This window comes from Medicago truncatula, chromosome 7 (assembly GCF_003473485.1).
Source record: "Medicago truncatula cultivar Jemalong A17 chromosome 7, MtrunA17r5.0-ANR, whole genome shotgun sequence".
Taxonomy (NCBI): Eukaryota; Viridiplantae; Streptophyta; class Magnoliopsida; order Fabales; family Fabaceae; genus Medicago; species Medicago truncatula.
Window position 1 is genome coordinate 13,421,151 of NC_053048.1, and position 9,221 is coordinate 13,430,371.

The following is a 9,221-nucleotide window of genomic DNA, read 5'->3' on the forward strand; positions in this document are numbered from 1 at the left end:
CTCTCAAATAAAGCCATTAAAGTCAAGTAATTAGGAGTAATATGCAACCTACTTGACTGAGCAATTGGGTACAAGAAAAAAACGTGTTGTTATTACTACTATATATGACCATTTCCAAGTAAACAACTAATTAATATAATACATAATTAATTTTAGAATAAATCACAAATAAAAATACCACAATGAAGGAGTAGACTAAAAATAAATCCTATAGGAAATAATTATCCCTTTTTTTTCTTCACACCAAGTTGATTTATAAAAAAAATGAAATGGTTTGAATAATAGATGGAATCAAATTCTAAGTAAATAGGCAAAGTAGAAAATGTCAAGGTTTTTCTTAAATTTTCCACATATAAAATAAATTGTTCAACAACCAAGTGACAAATTGAGAAAATTATTCAAAAAAAAAAAAAATTATAAAATATTGGATGTTACAACTAGCCCTTCCCAACCTTGACCAGGTGTTCGAAGTAAGTTGTGACGCTTCCCATTAAGGAATTGGTGCGGTTCTATGTCAAGAAGGTCATCCTATATCCTTCTTTAGTGAAAAGCTCAACAATGGTAAACTTAGATACTCAACATATGATAAAAAATTTTATGCCATTGTCCGAGGCTTGCAACATTGGAGTCATTACATGTTGAATAAAGAATTTATTCTTTATTCTGATCATGAAGCCCTCAAGCATTTGAATTCTCAACAAAAGATCAATCGCAGACATGCCGCTTGGAGTGAGCTTTTACAAGCTTATCCGTTCTTACTTAAACATAAGGCGGGAGTTCAAAATGTTGTTGCAGATGCTCTTAGCAGGCGTCATACCCTACTTACCACTATGCAAATGAAAGTAATTGGATTTGAGACAATCAAGAAGTTATACAAAGATGATCCAGATTTTCAAAAGTTTTGGAATGCTACTGATTCACAATCCTCTCTGGACTACTACAGACATGAGGGATTTTTGTTCAAAAAAAACCTTACTTATTCCTCAGTGCTCTCTACGTGAAGCCATTATTTGGGAAGCCTATGATGGAGGATTAACATGTCATTTTGGACGATATAAAACTGTTGCTTTAGTGAAAGAAAATTTCTATTTACCAAGACTTGAAAGAGATGTCTACAAACATATTCAAAGATGTCGAGTCTACCATTTGGCCAAGGCCAAAAGCCAAAACACTGGTTTTTATATGCCACTCCCTGTTCCAGACGCACCTTGGGAAGATGTTAGCATGGACTTTGTCCTTGGATTGCCTCGGACTCAATGCCAGAAGGATTCTGTGATGGTAGTGGTGGATAGATTTTCAAAGATGGCTCATTTCATCCTATGCCAAAAGACTAATGATGCCGTTCAAGTTGCTGACTTATACTTCAAGGAAATTGTTCGTCTTTATGGAATTCCAAAAACCATCACTTCTGATTGGGATGTTAAATTCTTAAATCATTTTTGGAGAACCTTATGGAGGAAGATGGGTACTAAACTTCAGTTCAATAGTGCTAGTCACCCCCAAACAGATGGACAAACTAAAGCTGTTAATAGGATTTTGGGAAACCTACTCCGGAGCTTTGTCGGTAAAAATCTAAAACAGCGGGATCTTATATTGGCACAAGTTGAATTTGCTTACAATAATTCAACTAATCAAGCTACCGGAAAATGTCCTTTTGAGGTAGCATACGGAACTCAGCCACACAGTCTATTAGACTTGACTCCATCATTAGATAAACATCAGTTTAGTGCAAATGCAGAAAGTAGAGCAAAAGAGATCAAGAAACTGCATGAACAGGTTCGACAACAGACAAATAAGCAAAATTCATGATACAAAACTAATCGTGACAAGCACAAAAGACAAAAAATCTTTAAAGTTGGAGATTTGGTATGGATACATTTGCGCAAAGAACGATTTCCCAAACAACCAAATGGCAAGTTGTCACCAAGAGCTGATGGTCCCTTCATAATAGTACAAAAAATCAATGACAATGCTTACAAGGTAGAATTTTCAAGAACCTATATGGTGTCTTAGCAACCTTCAATGTTTCCAATCTTTCACCATATCTGGATGACGAACCAGATATAAACTCGAGGGCAAGTTCTGTTCAACCCGGGAAGGATGATACAGAGCAAGACATTAATATGGCATAGAATTTGCAGCCACCACGCTACCATGCTACCTTTCCAATTCCACCACCCTACTATTGACAATAAGGCCAACATTGACATTTACTAGATTGTGTTTCCATTTATGTATTAATTATTAATACTATTTCAGCTACCTTATGGCCTCTAGGATTGCTATAAATAAGGTCACTTCCTTCATGTATTATCACCAATTTGAAATATATAAAAACTTGAGTTTCTCATTTGAGAGTTAGAGAGTGAATTCTCTCTTGATTTCTGAGCCAAGATACGTGTTGAGGTAAAAAAAATACAATGTAATTGTAGTTTGGGAAAATTAGAAACGTGTATGATGCATGCTATAGTTGTTATGTTATACTAGTTGATAGCTCCTAATATTTAGGAATAGTTAGTGGGACTTACAGTTTTCTCCACAACCCACGTCTAGAATTGATTGAGTGGGTATTATCTGAATTAGTTTATTTAGTCTAATTTACATTGCAAAATGACCTTAATCGTTTCTCTATCTCTCAAAATCGTGCTCCTTGTCAGTCTCCTACCATCAAAATATTAGACCCCTTGCACGTCTCTCTCCTTTGAAAATTGTATGTTCTCAAACTAAAACACTCACATGGTCAAATAGTTAACCATCATGGCAATTTCTATCACATGTTCTCATCCACCTTATGAGTAAATTGTTGTTCGCTCTCACTATTAATTGCCTACCTAATGTCTTGATATTCATGTCTACAAAACTTAGCTTGAAATCCATTGTTTCTATACTTTGGTTCCCCATCCTATTCTATTTTAATAAACGAGTAACTTGCTACTCTATTCCAGTTCTACAAAACTATCCATATCTATCATTTCTTATGGTTTGGCCTAGCTACACTCTTCGTGTAAGCTCTAAAGGTATAGTATTTTAAATAGTTCCTTCTCTATCAACCCCGTTTCCTTTTATTCTAGTTCTGATTCTGATTACTCATTCATTGAAGCTTCAAATATAAATCCTTCTGCAACCTGCAGTGCGAGCCTTTAGAGTTTCTTGCGAGAGTTTGGTCCAAAAACAAAATGTTTAAGGTAAGGGCTCTAGTCTTGACCATGATTTAAGTGAAAATGATAGATTATGATGTTGAATTTGATATGCTTCTTGATTTAATGGATGAGGGAAAAGATTTATTGTGTTTTATTATTTTGCTTGTATGTGATTTGTTAGAGTATGTGATTTGATGAATATGATTTCTTATTTGTGAAATGAGAAATGTTGTTGAATTAAAGTGATTTTTAATGTTTGTGTTAAAGTTTACTGATTATGAAGGTTTAGTGATAATGTGAAATTGAATTTTAAAAAATCGGCCAAATTCGTCCTTGAATTTTGCGAAATATCTATTTAGTCCCTCCTGAATTTTACAGACGTCCATCAAAATGGTCCATCCGTCCAAAAGCTCCGTTAGTGGTGATGACGTGTCATCTTGCATGCTGTGTTGTCATGTACACGTGTCAACAAGACAGACACGTGTACAAGGACTAATTTGATGGAAATGGTAAAAATTCGAGATTTGAATTTTCAATGTAATTTTTTCTGTGTTCCAATTATACCCCTCTATTACATAAGGATCGATTTGAGACTTACTGGCATAATTTGAGGACTAATTTGATGGATTTTGTTATAATTTAAGGGCTGATATGATTGATTTTATTTGCAGAAAATGAGTACAAGGAGATATGACATGCATAAACAAACATCACTGAGGGTCCTGCTCCACAAAATTCAACTGCTTCTAGAGTTATTAGATTTCCAAATCCAAATTACGGGCCATCCGCTTCTACTCAACCCCAATACATGAAGTTTATCCCAACTCCAGGATTTCCAAAGAATTTATGCTTGTTTAAATTATGCTTTTTGAACTTGTTTAGTTTATGCTTTTTTGGATATGTAATCACTTAAGAACATCAAATGATTTGATGACTTGATGGCTATGTAATGTTATTTTTTTGGCTATGTAATGACTTATGAACATCAAATATATGATTTATAATGATATGCAAATGTCTGTATTTTTATAATCAAAGTGTCTGTCTTTTAGTTTTTATTTTGTTCAGCGAATGTATGCACCAAGGATCACATTGATATCTGTTGTGAAAATTCAAGGACCTATTTGATGGTATGTTCACTAATTTGAGGATCGATATGATGGATATGCATATAATTCAAGGACCAATTTGATTGAAATTTTTTGACAGAATGGTTTGATTCATTCATTGACAACCTCTTTTCATTACAACATTACATGGACTTGGCACAATCAATAGCATTTACAAAATATTCCTATCAATATCTTAATCAACCTAAGCTCATCATTGTACATAGAGCTTGAAGATGAAGACCGACTGTTGTAGTTGTTTTTGCCCATACGCCCACCACTCATCATTTCTGAACACCGAATATTCAACAATGACCACTAGTTTTTGAATTTCGAATTGAATCAAAAAAAAAATTAGGGTTTTAAGTTTTTTGAATTGGGGAAGAACATTGACATCAATTCATGTAAGAAATTTGGGGGATTTTGAACTCTAGGTAACAAATTATAACATTAGGGTCCAAATTTATATATTTGGGGAAGAAAGAGCTGTTAATGAGGAAGAGGAGAAAGAGCCGTTGGCAATTTTCTGAAAATCCATCAATTTAGTCCTTGGCAACGTTGGCAATTTTCTGAAAATCCACCAATTTGGTCATTGGCAATTTTATGTAAATCAATCAATTTGGTCCCTGCTTGCGTGACATCTAACGTGGTAAGCCATGTAAGAGGTTAACGTTACACGTCACCTCCGTTAACAGACCAACTTAACGGAGGGACTGATTTGATTGACATTTTGTAAATTCAGGGACTAAATAGATATTTCGCAAAATTCAGGGACAAATTTGGCCGATTTTTGAAAATTCAAGGACGAATTTGAGGTATTAGTCATGTGAAATTCATTAATTATGTGGTTCAAGAGTCATAAAAGTTTGTAATTTATAGAAAAGTGCATAGCATGCATATCATTGCATTTGATGGATCTTTAAGTGCAAAATGGGGCTATTATTATTATTATTTCAATGGATTATAAGTGCCAAATGGGGCGATTATGATTATATGCCAAATGGGGTGATTCAATGGATTTTTAAGTGCCAAATGGGGCGATTATTATTATATGCCAAATGGGGCGATTCTTTATTATATGCCAAATGGGGCGATATCCGGATCACAGTCTATTAGCATTTCATGCATCTGCATCATCAACATTGAGTATTGAGTCTTGTGTTTGTTCTTGTAGTATATTTTAGAGTGATGAATTTTTTAAATTAAAAAGAAATGTTTTAGCACAATTCCTTGACGATGGTTGTATATTCTTATTTGATGTTGTAATTTATTATTGATTTTATTTCATGGGTGTTGAAGACTCACCCTTACAACCAACATTTTAGGTACCAAAGGAGATAACGACGTATGCTTGATATTTTGCTTGAAATGTGTACGCGGGGAAACAAATTTTGGTTTTTCTGAATTGTAATTTAAAATAGTTTTTGAAGTTTATTACTTTCGTAGTGAACTCGACTTGGAATGTTAGGGTTGTAATTAAATTAGTTTAACTACTTTTGTTAATTTCAAGTTAGAAATTTATTATGCTTGACTGTTGTTAAAAAGAAAAAAAAATGGTCTTATTTTTCAAAAAGAAAGAAATAAACGTAGTGTCTTGGATCAAAATCTGGGCGTTACAGCTAAGGCTGCTGATTTGATGCTTGTTGTGGTGGAAACTATGAATGTGGTGACAAAGACTCGGATTTTACGACGTCTTTACCCAGGATCCTGGATCCTTCAGTTTGATGACACTAGGCTTCCTCCTGGCGAGTTTTGTTTTGTTCAACGAGTTTCCTCCCAATTGTTTGAAGGACTTGAATTTTCTCCTGGCCGAGGGTGTGCTGCATGGCTTGCTCTTAATCTTAGAAATTATGCATGATTTACAGTCAGACATAGCTTTCGCTCACGTGGCAACTAGGATTGATTTGTTAGAGTAAGCGTGTTCGCTTGTATTATTGCTTTATTTGTTTATGTAACCTCTGTTGCGGCAACCCCTCTTGTAATGATTTGCATGTTTTAATGAAAAGAGGCCTCCATGTTCCCTTACTTGTTCTCTTGTTATCTTGTTGTTCATTTCCGTTTCGTTCGCCTTTTGTTTCATGCAGAGTTCGATTTTTGTTGGGCGTCGCGCTTGCATTTTGTTTCGTGCCGCGTGGCGTGGTTGCATGCCGTCACGTTTGCACTTTGTTTCATGCCGCATTACGTGGCTGCTTGTCGTTGCATTTGCATTTTGTTTCATGCCACGTCGTGCCTCTATTTTCCATGAGCTTTCTTTGGACGCCCGAAGAGACATGATCGGACAAGGTTTAGTTCCCCCCTTCCGGGTGTTTAGCGGCGAGACACTCTACCCTTGGGTGGCTAGCCGTTTAGGCGGTTCTGCAACTGATGTTTAGGCTTTCGTTCCACTTAAAAGAAGAGCCATGCCGACCGTTCTCTTTTGAAGGTGCTTTTCCATAGGCTTTGCAATTTATGTCCTGTTAAAAAAAACTTAACAAACATATTCCTTTTTAGAGAAAAGACACTCATTTTATTAATATCACGAAGGTGGATTTACAACAGATCCTATATATGTGACATTTTGAAATTGAAATTCAAACGTAAAGCCTAAACTGAAAACTATGGATACTTAGCTATTGTAGCACATGAGCTTGTCTGTGTTCTATGTCCTCGGGATTGGGGCATCTTCCAAAGTTTCCAGAGTGTAGGCGCATCCTTCCCAGTTTGCTACCAGCTTACCTTCTCGGGCCTTTTGCCACCCACGTCTGCGCGCCTTCGGATGAGATCTCATGTGTTGAAATCTCTTGGCCTCACTTTCCGATTGTACCTGATTGCCATGACTTGCTTGACGGTGGCCTCAATCTGGGCGGCGAAGTTCCTAGATTCGTCGATGAAATCCAATTCTTCCAGCATTACTTCGGTATTGGGAGTTTGGTTGAGTGAGTGTGCTTAACTTCATGTGAGATTATTCTGAGTGTTATTAATTGAACTTAGGGGGAGCTTACAAACCTCACCTTAAGAGCTATTGGACTTAGGGGGAGCTTACAAACCTCATACCCTAAAAGTCAACTTGTTAATTAGATTAACAACAATTGAACTTTTTAATACAAGTGTTTGTGATCATCAAAAAGGGGGAAATTGTTGGAACAAAATGTGTTTGACAATACCACTTTGAGTTTTGATGATAACAAGGTATTAAAAAATGTCAATTGGATATGCTAATATTTGTTCAAGTGTGGATTTAAATGTGTTTATATCAAGCTTAGGTTCTGGAAGAACAAATGAGAGCAATAGAGTTAACAAAAAGGAAGCTTGTGTTGCAAGAAAGAGCATTTGAAGAGAAGAGGTTATGAAGATCATCAAAAGCAGTTTCATTAGAAGATGAAGATCATCAGAAGCTGAAGACTGAAAGCTGAAGTTAGTTAAATGTTGTTATTTTTAATGCACATCATTGTAAAAGGAGTAGAAGCCTGGAGCAACGACTATTTCAGAGTAATTAGAAGGCATTGGATGCTTATCCACTTGAGATCGCATGAAATGGACATAGTACAATTGTACAACCACTACCTCCACTACTCCACTCCTCATATCTGCAATAGTACAAGACAACAATTGTGACTACACTGGTATTTCTCTATACAAGGAATGGATTTGAAATTGTTCCCTCCTAGGACAATAACCAAATCAAACAACATATCATTGGTGATTTGATCAAGCTTCAACAACGACTCTTTTGTGATGTGCTGGCAATTTCCAACGTATCTCTCACACCTCTATATAAAGGAGTGAAGACCTGAAGATTGGCAAGACTCTTACAACAATTTTACTTGTGCCAAACCTCTGCTGAAGTTATTTCACATCAAAAGTTCACTTAGAATTTCTTAACAACTTTCATATCTTAGAAATTCTAGAGTATTAAGAGTCCTATCTGATTTGTATTTTGAACACCACTGATTGTATATCAAGTGTTCAACCACAAACATTTTCTTTGTAATTCTGTTTGAATAGAAGTCTCTTGCTTTTGTGCTTGAGTATAGGAAGTCTCTTGCAGTTGTGCTTGAGCATCGGAAACCTCTTGCTTTTGTGCTTGAGTAGTTTTAAGTCTCTTGGTTTTGTGCTTGAGCAATTGTAATCAGATATTGATTTTAGTGAACTATCCTTGGAAGTGCAAGGGGGAGTGGACTTCTTCCAGATTGTGGAATGAACCACTATAAATTGCTTTGTGTCTGTATTCTTTCTTTCTCTCTCTCTCTCTCTCTCTCTCTCTCTCTCTCTGTCTCCCTCTCTCTCTCCCTCTCTCTCAATTGGTATATAGAGCTTTGGTCTGTTGTCATAACACTTAAAAGTGTAACAGAAAAAGATCCGAGAAAAACATGTCTGGTGTGGAACCTGAATCCAGTACTAGTACTGCTATTCCATATGATTATGGTACCAACAAGAAATCTGACTCTGGAAAAGTTCCAAAGTTTAATCGAGATCCTGAAGAATTTTCCTGGTGGAAGACCAACTTCTATAGTCATGTCATGGGTTTAGATGAAGAACTATATGACATACTAGAAGATGGTATTGGTGACTTGGTCGTTGATGAAGAAGGAGCTGTTGTTGATAGAAGAAAACATACTCCTGCTCAGAAGAAATTCTACAAGAAGAGTATATGAAGATGAGTGACAAATCTACTGTTAAGGCAATGTTTGCTTCTCTCTGTGTAAACTATGAAGGTAGTAAGAAAGTCATAGAAGCAGAAGCTCTTAAGCTTGTTCATCTGTATGAGTTTTTCAAAATGAAAGATGATGAAAGTATTGAGAAAATGTACTCAAGATTTCAGACTCTAGTTTCTGGACTTCAAATACTGAAGAAAAGCTATGTAGCTTCTGATCATGTGAGCAAGATACTAAGAAGCTTACCTGCAAGATGGAGACCTAAGGTTACTGTTATTGAGGAAGCTAAAGATTTAAACACTTTAAGTGTTGAAGATCTTGTCAGCTCTCTCAAAGTT